The sequence below is a fragment of the Danio rerio genome, chromosome 9 (genome assembly GCF_049306965.1).
Source record: "Danio rerio strain Tuebingen ecotype United States chromosome 9, GRCz12tu, whole genome shotgun sequence".
Classification (NCBI taxonomy): Eukaryota; Metazoa; Chordata; class Actinopteri; order Cypriniformes; family Danionidae; genus Danio; species Danio rerio.
Window position 1 is genome coordinate 39376178 of NC_133184.1, and position 20238 is coordinate 39396415.

Below are 20238 nucleotides of genomic sequence, written 5' to 3' on the forward strand. Positions count from 1 at the left end.
TTTCTGGATTTTGAATGGCTAAAATTACTCTTTCAATTCTCTCTTTTTATGTTCTACAGAAAGTAAGTTATAAATGTAAGGATTTAAATGAGGATGAGCATATTACGACAGAATTCACATTTTATTTGGGTCAAGACTTTAAGCAAGACTTTAACCAAAAACGATTTACTTACCCTTTACGTGTTCTAAAGCTCAAAACCTAAACCCAAATGAAGTTATTTTGAAGAAAGCTGGTTGATGGTACTCATTGACTTCTTTCAGTTTTTAGTATGAACTAATTTAAATAATCTTCTTTTGTATTCAACAGAAAAAAGAAACTCATAAAGGCTTAAATTCACATGAGGGAGAGTAAATTGTGAGGTAATTTTCATTTTTTGGATGAACTATCCCTTTAGGAGCATGAGCTACTTTTTTGGACATTGGAAAGGTGTTATAAATCAGAAAACAATAATAGTGGTGACCTCAAGAGACAAAGTTCAGTGGGCAGAGAAACAGCTGGAGCTTTTTGCAGGGTCAATGAAATGATGGACAGGGATACACGTCAGCATAAAAGCCTGGGTTTTTGATGTCTGATGTGCTTGCACAAAATTGCCACCGCTCAACATCAGCCTACCTATTAATAAAGTGCAACTCCCTAGCAAAGTGACTCAGGTCAAGAGGTCGGAAACCAATGGCTGCGGCACAGAAAGTGAGACAGGGCCATCTCACAGTTTAGAGGACAAAACAGAGCTAAAAGATAAAGAGACAAAAGCTTTTAGAGCTCTGTTATAAACCCTGATTAAAGAAGAATGTTTATCCTATGCTGCCGCGCCACTGAAAGCATCATAAATTTCACGCGATCTCGCTGACCCTTTTGTGCCTTTGGTTGTTGTAACTTGTTTAAAGTTCATTTAAAGTAGCTAGACCCCATTACCACATGAGCCTGTCAGTGTAAAGTGGCATTCTGGAGGAACTGAACCCGCTTCTACAACACCAGTGTTGACAATTCATTCAATTGAACTGCTAATTCAATAACAACACATCCAACTCGTTAGAAACTAAACAAACCCTGACAGCGGCCCTGTACAATTTAATTGATAATTAAACTTATTGGCAAGGCTTGAAACGAGATCTACCCAACTGGACATTGATAAAATATCCACTTAAGTACAGTAGAGTACAGTCACACACCAATAGACAAAAAATACAACGACAAACAATGAACTACAGTAAAAACATAGCCTTGTTGTGTCATTAAATGGAAAGTGAGATACAATTCACACACTGCTAAATACTTAAACACTATGACACTTTGTTAAATCATATCTCAATGTAGAATCTAAATATGTAAAAAAATTCTGGAATGTTTAGGATTAAACTGAGTATGCATGAAAATATCAATAAACAGAACATATTATTATCATTATAACATAATTTATATCCATCCAAAAAAGTAAAGTCAATAGGAGCTATGATGAACTATTCCTTTAAGAACAAAAGAAACACTCTATAGCAGTTAAAGGAGCTACTAATTTACTAGTAGATGCATAGTGTTGAAGGGTTAGTAAGGCCCCTAACACAGTTTAGTTTTAAAACAGTGTTTTAGAACGAAAATGATCCACGTCCAAACAGCCGTTTCATCTAGCATTTCTGAAAAGATCTCTGTCCACACTGCAACGCTGAAAATGCACATCACATGACCACACACACAATGCAGCATATGCAGAGGTCTGAGCTCCAGGCAGTCAGCAGGTGCTTTGAGCACACCTCCCTAGGTGAGAGCAGCAAAGACCGAACAGTTCATCAAGGATATACCGCTGGATCTCCTCTCACTATAGTTGTTAATTGTGATATTTAATTTATTTTGTCTTAATTTAGCAACTCTCCCGTCTTTTTAATCTATTACTTGTTCTCAGGTAACGTGTTTAGGCTAAGTGCAAAGATAAGTTAATATATTAATTTGTGTAACTGCGTACACTGATTCTGCACATTTGACTGATTGCTTGCCTTTATTTGCCCTATTGTATAAACTTACTGTGCGTTACACTTTTATAATAGCCATTACTGATTAATAAAACTGATATTCAGTGGAAGATATGAGGTTTGTTTAGTATTTTTTAATGAAAATGAAAGGAGGCAGTTAGGTTATAGGCTCCGTTTTGTTATAAATATGCATACAGTGAAGATGACAGTCATATAAATATGTAGCTACACGATGCCTCAACATTTTTGTTGTCTGTTAGGTTGTTAATATCAAAATGAAATTAGGCAGTGTCTTAAAACATGTTTTCATTTTATTGTTAAGATGGAATGCAAATGACTTCATACAATAGCCTACACTGTTCCCTTTGAAGATGTTCCAACGTGTCCTCTGGAATTTGTTTTCCATACCAAACTTGCGAAGTCTGAACTTAAGGAAAGTTTGCAAGACTGAAATTTGTGTACTTAATAGTGAGAAAAAGCCCCAATCAGAAATTGCCTCTGTTTTTAGATGTCTCCATTTCCCCCCATCCAGACTGACACGGAGCAGCAGCGTTTTAAAATGAAAACAGCCTCTTCAGTGTTTCCAAAACGCTCCATTTTCGGGACTCGAAAACTCCAGGGTAGTGTGGACGGAAGGTGTAACCATAGGAAAACTTATTAAAACTAAAATGCATTAGTGTAAACAGGGCCTACGTCAATGGGTTCCAGCAACCAGCATTTTTCAATTTTGTTTTCAACTGAAGAAAGAAACCCAAATAGGTTTTGAACAATTAAAGGGTGAGTAAATGATGACAGAATTTTTATTTTTCTGTGAACTATTCCTTTAAATTTACCTGGTAATAAATTTTCCAACACACCTGAAGAATAATGTGTGCTTAGCCAACTTCTTCACCAGTTTAACAGCCAAACAGCATGACTGGCAACAAACTAGCCATAAAATTCATGTAAATGCAAGCAAACTTGTTATGTTTAAATGGGCATCTTAAAAAAACAATCATGTCCTCCTTGTCGGATACAATTGTGTCCTTGTTTCTGTCAACGTTCTGCTTCGTGTAACATGCACGCGTGTCTCGTAACTTATTTGATTGTTTATAGCTAATTATCCAAGGCCGCTGAAGGTGAGAAGCAATAATGGGTTTGGCGGCCACCCTGAAGGTCCCGGTTCTGCGTGTTATTAATAAGACACCACCGCAGGCCTGATCCCATCAGCTGGAGGTGGACAGAGGGCATTTGTGTCCACGAGGGAATTAGAGCTCCTTCTGCCAGCCTGGGGTCACCAGAAAGTGAAGGGACAGACTGGATTCAATCAGGAACCCTGTCTAAATCACTCCAAAAACAAACACGCACGCACACATTCAACGCCTTTCTCCATCGATAAATCGGAGGCAACAAACAAACAAAACAAAGAAACATCTTGTAATCTGGGCCAAAGTAACCACAGTGCCCTTGTAATCAATCCTCCCCAGGAACTTGCGCCATTGAAGTTTTGCGATAAATAGCATGAGGCATCAATAAATAAATCTTCAAAAAAACCTCCAAGCAGGTCATCTCCAGAGAGAGTAACCTATGGGCTAATAGATGTGACAAAGCAGTATGAAGCAATGCTTCTGTCAGGATCTAATGGATCTGTCTCTTAGTCTGGCATTTCAATCTTGCACTGAGGTTTTATCACAGGTAGAGACTGACAATCACAACAATACAAGTACTTATTTATCCTCTGCACGTTTCGAAGACATTATATGGTAGCACTCGAGTCTGTATGTGTGTGTCTGTGTAAGAAATAGAGAGGGAGAGAGTGAGAGTGTAAATGGGCAACCTTCCTCTGGCTTTAATGGCTGACTGGCCTTGAACTTTGGACAAAAATCAACGAACGTATGATCATAATGTTAAATATTTATAATTATTTCTATACAATATGCTATTATGTCATATTACAAGTTTCAAATGATTCCCTACTTAATGCAAATAAATAATACAGAATATACTGTACATGGAATGGGACATTGCTCTAAAGGATCATTCCACTTTTTTGGAAATAGGTTCATTTTACAAGTCACTTACAGATAAACATTTGAGTTCTACCATTTTTTTTTTTTTTTTATCAATTTAGCAAATCTCCTGATCTGGCGGGAGCACTGTTTGCTTAGTTTAGCATGAAGTATTGAATCAGGTTATACCATTGGTATCTTTTTCAAGAGTTTCGATAATTTTCCTATTTAACCTTCTGGCGTCCCTTATTTGGGAAACACATTTGTGGTGAAAAAGAGAGGAACGCTGAAAGTACCCTCTGTTTTTTTTTATTAGCTAAACCAATCAAATTTCTTTTTGTTTGATAATATTTTTTCTGTATTATTTTGAATTTTGAGAGGGTTTTGTGGAAATAATTAATATTTATCCAGTAATTAACTAAGAAATTAATTTTGCCCGTTGAAAACTATAGAATTTTTGTATTTTCAATTATTATTTATTTTTCAATTATGTTTAAATTATTACAGTATTTTCAGGTAAATTAGAGACTTTTCCATTAAAAAACAAAAACAAAGGGCAGATTACCACCATCTGGTTGCAAAAAATAAATAAATAAATAAATAAACAAAAACATGCAATGACATGGTGTAACCACTGGGTTCTGGTATTACTAACTTTATACGATGCAATTTCTACTTTCTTAGATGTTTACATTACTAAGGAATTGTGGATTTAATTATACATCTAGAAATGCTAAAATACTACTTTTTGACAAGGTTTAGATATTTACTGTTTGATAAGGCAATTTGAAGTGTTATTTTTTGTATTATGATTACAGTAAAAGCATATTTCTATAAAGAGACTACACAAAAGCCTTAACATTTTGTATGATGCAGTGTGTGCTTGTGTACGTGTGTGTATGCGTGCGTGTGAGTGTCACCCCTTCACTCCTGTGCATTTTTTCATGTTGAATTTGTATTTTTGCTAACAAAATATTTTCTAAATGTTCACAGTTTTGCTTTTTTTCCCTATTCATTTCCTATGGCTGTCATTTTTGACCAAAAAGACCATAAGTATGACTACTTTTTAACAACCATTTAGCATGTTTGAATCATGGCTTCAATTTTTGTGTTCACTTGCCAAATGTTAAAAAAGTCAATAAGTTTTAGACCATTCCAATGATTATGCAATGTTTTAAATTTCAAAAAACTACATTTTTCGATCTTAAATGGCTGCCACAGGACCAATTATATTACACAGCACCTGAAAATAGTTTAGGTTCTAGTCCCCAGCTAGGTAACAGTGTTGTGTAATATCATTACTTCTACTGCAGTCATGGTACTGCAGCAAAGTTTACCCCAGAATGAGAGTATAGTCCCTTCTCATATCAACCCAGACAATAGCAATAGCTAAGTATGCAATGTAAAAACCGGAGTGTTGAGCTTTAAATAGAAAAAATATCAAAACTCTTTTTTTATTATTTTAACGGGGTGCTAATGGTCTAATTTGATTCAATGATGTATGCTAAGCTAGGTTAAAAGTGCTACCACCAGAATGAGCTGAATGGATCAAAAATCTCAACTGTTTATCTCTAAGGGAGTTATGAAATGAGCCTATTTCTAAAAAAAAAAGTGGAGTGGAGTGATCCTTTAAAGCAGAAGTTTAAAACCTTTTGTTTGTTGGAACAATGGTTGCAGTAAACGTTACGTGACCTTCGTGTTGTTCACAAAGAATCAGGACACAATAATGTTTACACTACAAACACAATGTGGCCATACATATGTGAGACTCAAGATTTTTTTTTTTTTTTTTTTGCTTGGGGACGACGAAATTGTCTTATGGTCTGAAAAAGGCGATATCTTGGATCTCTCTCATTGTCCAGCACAGTTTTTAAAGCAATCCATCTGACATTTGAGCCATTTCTGCTAAAGTATGTTTATATATTATTAAAAGAAATTCCTGACTTTGACTGTCCTTGTACACGAGTGTGTTCATGAGAATATTAAAGCCACACTTCACTCTGACATGCCCAGTAAAAGCACACTGTGAGAAAGATGTGAGACATCAAGATAAAAGACTAAAAGACTATCCATGTACTTTGCTCTCTGAAGTAAATATATGCCCTTTACAGCAAATTCATCTGTCAACTGTCATGTTGACTTTCATCTGGGTTCTGGTTCAGGAGATTTTCAACTACTTATTAGGTGGATTTTTAGGATGCTCTATATTAATGTTTTTTGAATCTGAGTTTTTATTTTTGGGTGAACTATCCCTTTAAACCAGGGTTGCCCAAACTTTTTGGCATAAAGGGCAAAAAACCAAATATCATTTATAACCGTGAGCCTAAGATAAATTTACCAAACTATTTTAATCATTTCCTAATTCCTATCATAATATTAAAAAATAAATAGAAAACATTACTTTGAATCGTATTAACTAATGCAAAATAACTTTTTTATTATTGCAAGAAAAACAAACAATCACATGTAAAACAGTGGAGTTTAATGCTGAATGCATTAGTCAAGCAGAATCTGCCTTTGCTTTGATTCATTCATCAAAGTCTCTGCACTGTCCTCTATACTGTACGTCATATGTACATTTTAAACTAAATCTGATTCATTAACACCATTTCAATAGAAACATTAAAATGGACACTGAAAAGCACATATAGAAACCGAGACTGAACGTAAACATCTGCTATTTTTGAACAGACAGATCATTGAGAGCAATAAAACAAAATATTAAAACTGCGTTTGCCTTCAAATCGTTTTAAGATTAGCTTGAATTATTCTTTAGTTTATGAAAATGGGGTGGAAGGGAGAAGAACCAGTTAATTCAATTATTAATGGTCACTTACCGTGGAGTGCGAGAGAAGGTAATGGATCGCTGGTACAGGATGACAAATTGCAAGGAAGTAAATGGCGCAAGATTACCCTGATTTCTACAGTCATATATATACTCTGCTGCAGCTCTTTGGAGAGAAAAAATGCTTGAAAGCCTGGGTGGATCTTCAAAACTGCTGGACAGGATGTTTTTAGTATGACAACATTTCTCCAACTAAAAAACAATGGCTCACTTGGAGAGCTTTACTGATCTAGATTGGGTGCGCTGCAAACAAAATAGCAAGAAATTGAGTTCAAGATCTCACTGCAGGGAAAGAATGATCGAAACATGCCTCAGTAATTAGCTGATGGGGAGCTAATGGGCAAATCCACAAATAGTCACACAAGATTTGTTCCTGTCTCTATCATAGCAGCTTGTTGATGCTTCTAAAACCATCGCTACTAAGATGACGCAGCAGGAAAACAAACCTCCTTAAAGTACAAGTAAAACACTAACAGAAGATAAATTGGGGTATTTTTCATTGCAATAAATCAAAAGTGAATGCTAACATTTAGATTGATGACAGCAGTATTTTATGTGTGATTTTTAAAATGCATTCATGAATTAATGGATTTTAAAAATTCACTTTCAACTGAAATTAGCCCAAAAACATATTATCCTCAGTATCATGGTCTGTAAATTCAATTTCACATATTTTAAAAATGTATAGTAAAGTAATAAATAGGGTTGACGGCATCTCTATAAATGGATGTATATTTTTTGCTAAGCTCTTTGTCAGGTCACATTGATCAGACATGAGTGACTGTGGGTGGGCAGAGGCTCCAAACTCCAGCCTCTCAAACCTGTTTATTTCATTTAGTCTAAAAGCTTTCATTAGTCAGCATCACCATCAACTTCAATAAAAATCTCCACCTAGGCGGGAAGGGAAAGCTGTGCAACCAAAATGAGCCGTTCAATTGTTGGTGAATGGTAAAAGTGAAAATCTATTGTGTAAATGAGTTGCAAATTCTCAATGAAATGAAGGTAAAGTGACATTAATAAATGGGCTTTCGTACAGTCCGCCATCACAAAGAAGCTGTACGATACAAAATCACCACAAAGTGATTATGACACAAAAATTGGACATCAGGGGAAAAGAATTATGCTACTGTACTTTACATTCAAGCAATAAAATGGAACCAAAAACATCAGGTGGAAAAAGAAATGAAGAGACCACTTCAACAATTTTAGTGACTTACTGGATTTATTAGTTATGGGTTTAAGAATGCTAATATTTCTTTTATTAAATAAATTGACAACTTCTATACATTTTTTTAACAAAAATAAGAACATGTTTATTATATTATATATATATATATATATATATATATATATATATATATATATATTTATTAGATTTTTTATTTAGATTTTAATGCCATTAGTACTTTAAAGTGTGTTTTGATGTTAATAGTGTATTGGTAAAGGTGCACATTAACCTTAGTAAACTCTTTATGACTAATACACATTGTTAGTTCATGATAAATTATGTAGTAAACCGTTAACAGATGGAACCTAATTGAAAAGTGTTTTCCAATAAAACCACAGTAAACAATTATGTTGAACCACGACTGGCTGTCCAATGTAATATCATAGACCTGAAGCAAAACTGTTGCCAAACAGGACCAATAGATCACTTTGGAAGCGTTAGATATTCATCATTTTGTGCCAGCTGGGAGCATGAGAAATGCTGGAGGGGATTGTAATGTTCCTGCCGAGTGGAAAGCATTTAATCTGCCTTTCCCAAAAGTCTGCAAACCACTTATTCATTCACAACCTCAAAGTAAGATGATGCACAGAACCTTAAAATATGATGAAAGACAAACACGGTCCAAAACAATTAATTAAGAGTGGCAAAAGTGCTGACCAGCCCTGCTGAAGAAAAAATAGCTACAAAAAAGATGTTGGATAATACAGATTAGGTCTAGTAGGTCAACAGACAGACTGATCATTCTTGTTACTTAAGCTAACAAACACAAAAGCATTACTGGCGACATCAATAGCATACTGTTCAAGGTGTAAATACTGTCATGTAAGATTATGGGGCATAGTACAGAAGGTCTTAACTTGATATTATGTGATACATTTTGCAAGATATGATTCTTGTTCTGGCTTACAAAATTGTATCTTACCTCTAGTTAGGAAATCCTAAATTGTATTTAACAATCCACCATTGTATTAAACGACTCCACTATCTACTAATTAGTTAGCTTAAGCAAAACCGCGAAAATCACAACGCTGTGCTATAGTCTATTTCAGATGCTAATGTTAGAAGTCAATTTAATGTCGTTTTGACATCAAGGTAGTTCACATGCATTGAAAGGACACAGAATCTAGTGTGAATTTGTTATTCAAGCTTACAGACTGATAAGACTTGTCTTATGTTATAATACTTGTCGCTATGGACCCTTTTCACATTTCCGGGCTTCTCAGTAGCAGAAGTCGTCATAGTTGGGGCAAAATTAGAGCACAGTGAGTGGGAGACTACAACAAACCATCTTTTAACAATCTTATTTGCTGAAATAATAAAAGAAAACTTCACGAAGATGTTATGAAGACTTTCAGAAAAAGGAAAAAAATTGTGTGAGACTGATGACGGCAGCCAGAGGCGACAATAATGTAAATTTACCCTCCTGTCCTATAGACACTGCATTAGAAACCCCTCACACAAGGGGTAATTCGTTTTTTGTAATTTGAAGCAAAGATGATATAATACATTATTTTTTATCAAAATATTAAAAACTTTCAAGGATTTAAGATGCTGATGACGGTTAAACGCATCATAACAGGCTTGTGAAAAGGGTTCATAGTCTTGCTCAAAAAGACACCAATGTGTGGGCATTCAATTCAGTTGAATTCAAGTTTATTTGTATAGTGCCTTTCACAATCGTTTTTGTTCCAAAGAAGCTTTAGAAAATGGGCACGTTACTACATCGGAGTCGAAACTAGAAAAGTCATGGTGTGGAGTAGAAAGTATCTACACACACATATAACCTGCAGTTATACAATATATAGTGTCCTTTTAAAATAGGTGACATCTATGTTTATAATGCCTTTTCTATTAAGTGTACTTGTGTATTGCTTAATCTGTGTGGCATCATCTTTTCACAAGTCTTGGATCTGACTGAGTGGTGCTGCACAATCTCTAGAGTCCTAGGGCAGGGAACGTCAAAATAATGTCAAGGTTTGGACATCAAATCAATTTCGATTCGATGTGTCATGGTCTCTATAATGCTGGTAGGAGTTGCTGTGCTAACTATAATATCATATTGCATGCAGTTTGCAAATTTAAAAAGTATTTTGTCATTGATATGTAACGTCTTCCAGAGCCTTTCTACTATTAAACATCTCTGTTTATTTTCACCTATCAGTAATGTACCTGTAATGCCATTGATGGACAATGAAATTATAATTAAAAACATTCAATCATTAATTTTCTTTTCGGCTTAGACTCTTAATCCGGGGTCGCCACAGAGGAATGAACTGCCAACTTATTCAGCATGTTTTACGCAGTGGATTCCCTTCCAGCTGCAACCCATCACTGGGAAGCATCCATACACACTCATTCACACACATACACTACAGACAATTTAGCCTACACAATTCACCTATACATGTCTTTGGACTTGTGGGGAAAAGTGAAGCACCCAAAGCACCTGGAGGAAACCCACACAAACACAGGGAGAACATGCAAACTCCACTGCGCCATACATGCTATTGTGTTTTTTTTTAAAGTTCTCAGTTCTCAGAAATGAGGAGACCAGAGAGGAGGTCTACCTGTAGACCTATCTGTAGTTAAAATAAAATAACTCACTTAGGAAATGCTGCACTGTACTAGCTACTGTCCTATATGTGGTCCTACCATGGTTACCGAACAAATAGGATAAGATTTTAAAGTTAGGATTTTACTGTAATACACCCACTGGTCATTCCACCCAAACTTATCTTGTCTCTTTGTTATTACATATGTAATAAAAAAAACTTTCTAATGGTGATCAACTTGTGCTAGAGCTAAGTCTCTTCAAAAGCATGGTGGATTTTAAATGAGGGTCAGTGTTCTTACCCCATGAGAAAAATGGATAAACTTGGTGACCGGTTCTCTTTTTGGATCGGTGGCTACAGTATGGCTGCACTGGCTCTTTTTCTGACCCTCCTCTTTGGTCTCTTCATTTGTGAGAAGCCGCTGTCTGAGAGCACAAGGCTCTTTGAGAACCTCCACCTTCTAAGATCGCTCTGCCTCCTTTCATTTCTTCCTTCAGAAGCCCACAGACTTTTTTTTTTTTTTGGTATTTCGCTCTCTGGCTTTCTTCTTGTCCCCTCCTGGTCTCTGCTGAGGAACAGTGAATTGATCTGCAGCTCTAAGCCAAGCATACATACACAACCACACACAGCACACACACACTTCCTGTGGTTTGCCAGTGATTGTATTCACACGCACACAGAGCAATCTTGAAAATGAAAACTGTAACAGGATTACTCTGAGACAGCGCATTGTGTGACGGGCATTGGACAAACTAAAAAAAATATTGCATTTCCTGATTTTTCTCGTTTTCAAGCAATGCTGCCAATCTTCGGGATAAAATAGCAACTCCGGTCGTCAAAGGAGCACCGGAATAAGTGCAATACTCGGAGGGTGAGGGAGTTTATTTCATTTTGACATAATGAAAATGTTGCCAACAGTCTTCAAAGGCTGTACTAATGTGATCTGTGAAAACTACATCTCCAAATTCCTGTCAGCCTCGGTTTATTGTGATTTCTTTAAAAAGAAACAGTTAATCGCTAACAAATCTGCCAATATTCACTCACCCATGCTCGTATGATGTTATTTCTTTCTCTGTTCAAGACAAAGGAATGTTTCTAAAGAATAAGAGGAAAAATGGTACTATGGAAATGGTCCTTACAACTCATATGTTATATTCCAAATCTTCTAAAAACATACAAAAGCTTAGCACAAAGAAAGACTGACATTTACAGTTGAAATCAGAATTATTGGCCCATTATGTTTAGAAATGTGTAAAGAAAATCTTCTCTCTGTTAAACAGAAATTGGGGGGGGGGGGTGAATAAACAGGGAGGCTAATAATTTAAGGGGTTTAATAAACCTAACTTCAACTGTATGTCAATATTTACTGATGATGCTTGTCAGTTCCACCAAATTAAAGAAAAAGAAAACCAATGCCTTTCAACATCTATGAGTTGCATATTTGTGAATTGAGTATTGACTTAAATTACTTAGTCTGTTTCTCAAAAAAAAAAGTATCATGTGACGTTAGAAAATGCAGGAGTCTTTAACTTTAGGTCTCCTGATTGGAAGGTACGCCGGACAAATTCACTAATCCTTTAATTGACATTTTAACCTTTGCAGCCAGAAAAAAATATACTGATAAACTGGATCAGTGACAAACCCCCATCCTTGAAAGGGTGGCACTATATTATTAGGGAAATGATTCCCTAAGAATTCCTTACCTGTGTCTTTCATAGGCCCACTGAGGCTTTTCATTAAGTCTGAACTCCTTACTTGGACTTTATTAATGTTTCTTCAAGCTGTATTTTAGGTTATGGTATGTTATAACTGAATTTATGTATTTTATTTTATTATTCATTTATTAATATTTTGTTTATTCAGTCATTTATTGATTTTCTTTTCGGCTTAGTCCCTTGATTAATCCGGGGTCAACGGAACAACATTTCAATCAGCCAATCAGAATTACAGGATTTGTTCACAGTTTATGTTAAGTTTAGGCTTTCGGTTAGGTTTATGCACTTCTACATGTTATCCAGTTGTTATCCAACTATTCCCTTCTTATTTTGGGAATCATTTACAGTTATGGTTGGGTTTAGGGGTAGGGAATAGGTATGGATTACATTTTTCAAACAAAAGTGATGGTATAATGAAACTTTTTTTTTTTCATTTTTGACTGATTTATCCTTTGAATGAAACAAATAATTTATTTAAACATACAGTATGCTGGATAAGTTGGCGGTTCATTCCGCTGTGGCGACCCCAGATTAATAAAGGAACTAAGCCTAAAAGAAAATGAATGAATGAATGAATGAATGAATAAATGACTCTGGAGGTATTTTGACTATAGTGAACTCATTGACTATATTCAAACCTCACCCCTATACCCTCATTCACTATTCTCTACATAAGGAAGTCCACTTAAAAGAGTAAATGAAAACAAATGAGTGAATTTAAGCACTGAGTGCATCGGAAGGGATGCATTTTGTTAGTGCTTTCCTGGTTGATGAACCTTTCAGAGGCACTAATTTTAAACTTCTTGGTCAGACCATGTGACCATGTTGTTAACACTTAGCAAGCTGCCTATTAGTAATGAAACAAAGTATTCAGATTTTTGTCATGTACTGTATACACACATTACTTAATTAATTCAATCATTCATTTATTTTCTTTTCGGCTTAGTCCCTTTATTAATCCGGGGTCGCCACAGCGGAATGAACCGCCAACTTATCCAACACGTTTGTTGGGCAACACGGATGCCTTTCCAGCCGCAACCTATTTCTGGAAAACTACCATACACACTAATTCACACTCATACACTATGGACAATTTAGCTCACACAATTTAGCTCACCCAATACCGCATGTCTTTGAACTGTGGGGGAAACTGGAGGACCAGAAAACCCATGCAAACGCAGGGAGAACATGAAAACTCCACACAGAAACGCCAGCCAACTGACCCAGCCGAGGCTCGAACCAGAGACCTACTTGCTGTGAGGCGACAGCACTACCAACTGCGCCACTACGTCGCCAAAATTAATTCAACAGTTCAATAATATTTATTTATAAATTTGCACCAACACAAGTAAGAAAATTGTGGCATAATTTGTGCCAAATGGACACTATCTTGCAGTCAGATGCAACATGAATTTGCCGTTCAAACTCTCACAGCGGATTACAGGTATTTACTAACCATTGTGTGTACATTAGATGTAGCCTATACATGTACCTGTTATTCTGGTGCATTGAGGGGTTGATTGAGTGCACTTCAGAATGTCGACAATGGTTACGAACACCACTACAAATTTCTACTCCCTCAAATAGTGCACTATTTTAGGGTAAAGGTGGCGATTTCAGATACAGATCATATTCAAGAAATCTGTTCAAGATTATGCGAGCTTAGCATCATGGTATATTATCCTGTTGGAATCTGCCATCAACTCCATTCATAAAGGGATAAGCGTAGCCAATGATAATACTCATGTAAACTGTGGTGTTTAAACAATGCTCAGTTGACACTAAAGAAGTGGCAAGAAAACATCTCACACATCATTACACCACCACAAGCCAGTACCATTAATAAAACGGCAGGATGGATACATAGAGTGGTTAATTTGAGGTTCACCACTAACCACTGACACCTGAAAAGCTCCACTCAGTGTTGAAATCTCAGTTAGACATCAGGCAAGACAATATTTTACAAGGCAGTTAAATCAAAACAGTCAGATGGGTACATTGTCAAAAGATTTATGTAGTCTGAGCAGGTCTCTTCAGCTCAGCCAATTGAAAGAGCGCAAAAGAAAGCCGCAAGCAGCATGAAAACATATGGGAGAAATAATTAATAGTGAGTTTTTTTTTTAATAGCGAGCAAGTAATTTGTGGAGAACCACCAAACTATGTGGTTAATTCATCCATGAAGAACGTTAGGAATCTTTATCTGTGTTTAGCAGCTGTCATTTACAAACTCTACACACAAATCTGACAACCCGGCTGACTTCTGTAGTCCATCAAAAGCATTACTGTCATCATGTTAAGGTCCTTGGGGGGGGGGTTTATGTCATTTTACTGGGAAAATGACAAATTAGCGAAGTTGTGAGTGTGTTAGGAGCATCTTAATTATCTGTCATTTCTCTCAGTGACGCCAAAAGAAATATGAACAGCTCTTTGAGAATCAATAATTCTTTGGAGGCTGCATATCATGCAAGGCTTGTCATTTATGGCATATTTTACAGCGGAGAACAAAGGAAAATTAATTTTATGAGTAATAAGATCGGTCTTAATGGCGGCTGCTCCCGTAACTTGTGATGGCAAGCACATCACTAAAATTTACTGTAGTTCGGTTTAATTAGGAGAGGGAAAAGAAAGGCATCTATTGAAGTCCTTTTTAATTGGTATACGATTGCACAACATGATTTCTTGTTACTAAAGTCCTGAAGCATGACCAGGCTTTGTACCAGGAAATGAAAAGCAGCTGATAAACATAGCAGACTCGAAATAGAATAACAGAGCTGATATTGGATAAGCTTGTTAGAAATATCATTAAATCTCTTCCTTTTGTTAGCAAATCACAGACAGATACCTGATTTTCTTTTCCTATTTTTTGTAGCGTATTAGCTATAATTCTAGTTTATTTACCTTTTCAGATTTTTACTATTTATTTTTTTTCACACATTTTAGACTCTGATGTTCCAATTTTTATCTTGGGTCACTGATTCAGAAGATTTATGCTGCATTTATAATATTTATTTCACATTTTTAATTTCACTCAAACAATTGATTTATATTTATTCCAGTGATTAAAAAATAAATTTAATTATCCAGAAGCAGTTCTTTGCTTTCCTTTGATAAAAGGACAAAAACAAAAACGATCCTTTTCTGGAGTAATTATCCAATAGTGATGTAAGTGTTGTTTTACCATGGTTGAATTCTAGTATAGCCTTTTTGTTCAATTCATATCGCCAAGATGCACAGCAAGGCAAGACATTTCAAACATCTTAAAAGACAAGCAAATGGTCAGAAATAAACTAAAGCTAACAACAAACAAATTAAGAAGTCACCATCCTGAATATGAACAAATAAGTAAACATAAATAAAACATTTCTGAGAATTGATAAAATGACCAAAATAAACATTGTCATTTTGTAAAAAAAAAATTTTCACCCCACCATAATCACATGGTTTGTTATTCACCTTTATCTATTTGTTTCATTGTAAAATGACTTGCAATACTCTTTGATACACAAGAATCATTTAAAATTAGAGTAACACTACAATAAGGTGTCATCAGTTAATGCATTTACTAACATGAACAAACAATGAAAAGTACAATAATTACCATTTTTGTTCATGTTAGTTGACATTCGTTAATGAAAATACAGTTGTTCATTGTTAGTTTATGTTAACTAACAGTGTGTCCTCACATGCATTAGGATGTAAATTATGCATTAGTAAATACTGAACTATAGTTAATTATGTACAAATTTTGTCTATAAGTTTATGTTAGTAAATACATTAACAACAGAAACCTTAATTATAAAGTGTGACCAAAATTAGTATAGACACTTGAAAATTGAAATCTAATTCCTCAAGACAACCAAACTCATTTTCAATACCATATTATAGTTCTTCAAATTTAAAAACTGAATAAAGAGATTCAACAAACGAAACTCAAATCACAGAATGTTCACTAGGCTAAATGATTAACCCTGTAATGGTTGTGTAATGTTATAAGTTGAACATGCAAATAGATTGTCCTAATTAAGGTTTATCGCTCCCTGTACTCACTCACAAATCCTTGAAAGCCACTGTGACATTTAAATAAACTCCTGTAAACTGAATACTATTATCAAAGTCTATTGAAATAATTAGCCAAAAAAAAAAAAAAAATATATATATATATATATATATATATATATATATATATATATATATATATATATATATATATATATATATATATATATATATATATATATATAAAAATAAAAACATTTGCTATCTATGCTAACATTGCCTCTATGGCAGTTCAAAGGGACCAAAATCCACTATGTGATCGGCTAGGAAGTAATTCACTTAACCAAATTAGCATTATGGGTTTTCCAAAGGGAAAACAGACATTCATCTCCCACATAGTAAGACAATTTCTGCTATTAGTATAATAGACCATAATAAAATAAATGAAGGTTAATAATCCTGCATCTGTGACATAATTTTCAGCTAAAGCTGCATTATAAGCAACATACTATAAGCTATTGTACCTGGTTAAATATCCCCAATTTTCTAACCTCTACACACAATAAAATTAGAACTATTAGTAAAAATTAGCTTGAAATAATGTGGTTACAAGATGGCATTTAATTTGTACTCTTTTGTAGAGAATTGTGGGCTAAGAATTGTACAGAATAATTATTTGTGCTTGCTTTATTTGTTCTAAACCTCCAAGTATTAAACCGGCTTGTGCTTCGGGCATGAATGATACTCCAATTAGCGCAGAAAGGTGTGCAATTACTTTTCTCGGTGACCGGACTCATTATATTTGCCTGGTGGTAGATTAAAAAAAAAATCCCATAAACTTAAATTGAAGGAGGGACCCGAGTCACTTCTGCAAGCAGAATGTCATCGAGATTTACAGACTAATTTGTCTTGGACCAATAATCAAGCCAGAACACCCTAGCAACCACATAGCAACACAGCACACAGAACAATTTAGCAACTGCACAGCAATGCCCTGGCAATAACCCATAACAACTAGCATCATAACGGCGAGCGGCACAAAAAGCAACCTGTCACATTTTCACAAGCTTTTGTCAGATTTATTTATTTATTTACTTTATGCAGATCATACGTTTCAATAAAAAAAAATCTTTCTTAAAGAGATAGTTCACATAAAAATGCCGTATGCCATTATTAAATAACTAATCACTTGTTTAAAATCTAGAGTTAGAAAGAGTTTTCTTCTTCCGTTGAATTCAAAAGAAGATATTTTAGAAAATGATGGCTGGAAACCATTAATTTAGAGTTTTAAATCAACATAAGGGAAAATAAATGATGAGTGTAATTTTATTTTTGGGTGAACAATATAATTTAATTTAATTTAATTTTGAATTTAGTATTTAAAGCACTAATATTGGCAGTAAATTAGTTTAAATGTGATTTATTTTGACTATTAATATTTAACATTAGCACACATGCATTTACCAATGAACGTAGACAAGGAATTATGCATGTTTCTTTTCAAATCGAATAATATGCAGCATATCTACTCATAGTATCACAACTTTTTCAACTACAGTCAAATTAATTTCATTAGGTTCTCTGAAGATTATAAATAAATATAACTATACTGATAACTAACAAACTGATACATAACTATCATAATTTTGAAACAAAAAAAAAAACATCAGACAGAAACCATCGTCCGTTTTCTAGTCTTTGAAACACTGTTTAACATCACATAAACTGTCTGCATATTAAAATAATGCTGCCATGTACCCTGAAAATAATGAGTCATTTTAAAAATATCCATCTGCATCCATTGAATCAGTCACTTTTGAGATCTTCCAATCAGAATGCTGGCAGCAAATCATGTGACTGGCTTGAAGCTGTCAAAAGAATTCAAACAAGGTGGTGGTATTACTCTGGTAAGTTGTCATGTGCCAACACAAAAAAAACAAGTGTTTATGCAAATTAATGTTTACATTGCCAACAGCTGCCCAATATAAAGGTGCAGTAGCTAAGCAATTTAGCCTTGTATACCTCTGAGTAGATCTAAAGTTTCAGTGTTTAATTTATGCTTTGTTGTGCATTCAATATATTAGCTTTATTGTTTATTATTAGCAGTGGATAGCACGAGCGCCTCACAGCAAGAAGGTCGCTGGTTCAAGCCTCGTCTGGGTCAGTTGGTATTTCTGTGTGAAGTTTGCATGTTCTCCCCTGTTCTTGTGAGTATCCTTCGGGTGTTCCGGTTTCCCCCACAAGCCCAAAGACATGTGCTATAGGTGAATTGGGTAGGCTAAATAGTTTGTGTGTGAATGAGTGTGTATGGATGTTTCCCAGTTATGGGTTGCAGCTGGAAGGGCATCTGCTGCATAAAACATATGCTGGATAAGTTGGCAGTTCATTTCGTTGTGGCGACCCAGGATTAATAAAGGGACTAAGCCGAAAAAAAAATTAATGAATAAATAGAGGAATTATCATTTGTAAAATATTATTTTGCTTTACTTCTGCTATGATACAGGAAATAGGCATCCGCTTTTGCATTCAGTTAGTGAGAGCTGTTCAAGTACATTAAACCTTATGATTGGGGCTTGAAACAAGCTGTTGGGTGAGAACAGATGGTAACAATGAATGTTTGTTGTGTTAAACAGTTGCCCTATGTCTTATCTGGTTGCCTGTTGACACCAGCATTGCCAAGTGTTGTGAGGCAACTTTGCTTTAAAAGATTCCCCATTTATCATTATCCCCATTTATCATTATCCCCAAGATCAATCTGGATCTTCATTAATGGGATAGTTATAGGGATAGCACTCTATAATGAAAATTTACTTACTATTTATTCACACCCTAGTGGTTTTAAACCTTTGAGTTTCTTTATTCTGTTGAACATTAAAGAAGATAGTTTGAAAAATGATGAAAACGGCAGTCATTGACATTCATTGCAGAAAAAAAACAAATATTAAGGAAATAAAGAGTTACCGTTTTCAGCTTTATTTTCAAAATAGCTTCGTTAGTGTTAATATTTTTTTATATTATTATTATTATTATTATATACAATTATTATTTCCAAATAAATAACAGAAATCAATCCTAAATGTAACTGTCAAAACAAGCAAATATAGCTGTATACTATACTTTTTATTTAACAAAACATTTCTTTAAAAAAAGCAAAGAAAAACAACTGATTTTAAAAAAAATAATTACTGTCATGTTTAAAAATATGCACAGTAATCTGTCCTCGCTAAAGGTCTCTCAGATCACCAGTTAACTACACATAAATATAAATTGCATATTAAAGCAATGTTGCTGTAAAAAAATGACCATTAAACCATATAAACAAAAATAACCATTAGCAAAAGAAAGCAGGTGAAAAACATACTGTGAATGATAATGAAAGGATGATCACACAATTAATGCCAATTAATAATCTGTTCAAAGCGAAAGCAACCGGTGCTGCTAACAAAAAGACACATTTGGAGCTCTTGAAAGCAGCAAGACTGTGGGTGCATTATTGTAACGTTTTGTCCATTCTATATGAAAGAGAACCGATCACAGTTACGTTCTAGGCACGGTTGCTTCAAGCAAGGAAACAGGAGTGCGCACACGCTTTAAACAGATGTGCGCATCACAACAACTGATCATCCTCTTATTCGGTATTCACCTGCTTTCTATTGTTCGCGCGAAAGGAATTATTTTTGTTAACTTATTCGTGCTGTGTCTCAATTCTAAGATCACATTTGCATAATTGGGACGCACCCTTATAGTCGAACCCTGCTTTTAGGAAAACTACAATTTAAAAGTTATTTTCAACCAGCCAAAGTGGCCAGTGGGAGTGACTGTCTTAACCCGCCAAAGCTGAAATCAACCCGTATTTGGCGGGTGTTAATGTAAAGCCCTGTTTGCAATGCAAATTAAAACGGGCTCTTGATCGCAGTCAGATGCATTGCATTCATTGTCTCCCAGCATAAAA

The 20238-nt window shown here is 34.9% G+C and overlaps 1 protein-coding gene across 3 annotated transcripts in view; it reads right to left on the reverse strand.

Moving 5' to 3' along the window:
• sema5ba (sema domain, seven thrombospondin repeats (type 1 and type 1-like), transmembrane domain (TM) and short cytoplasmic domain, (semaphorin) 5Ba) overlaps window positions 1-20238 on the reverse strand; it is a 273644-nt gene that overhangs the window by 188127 nt on the left and 65279 nt on the right. The gene's annotated exons all lie outside the window — the stretch shown is intronic.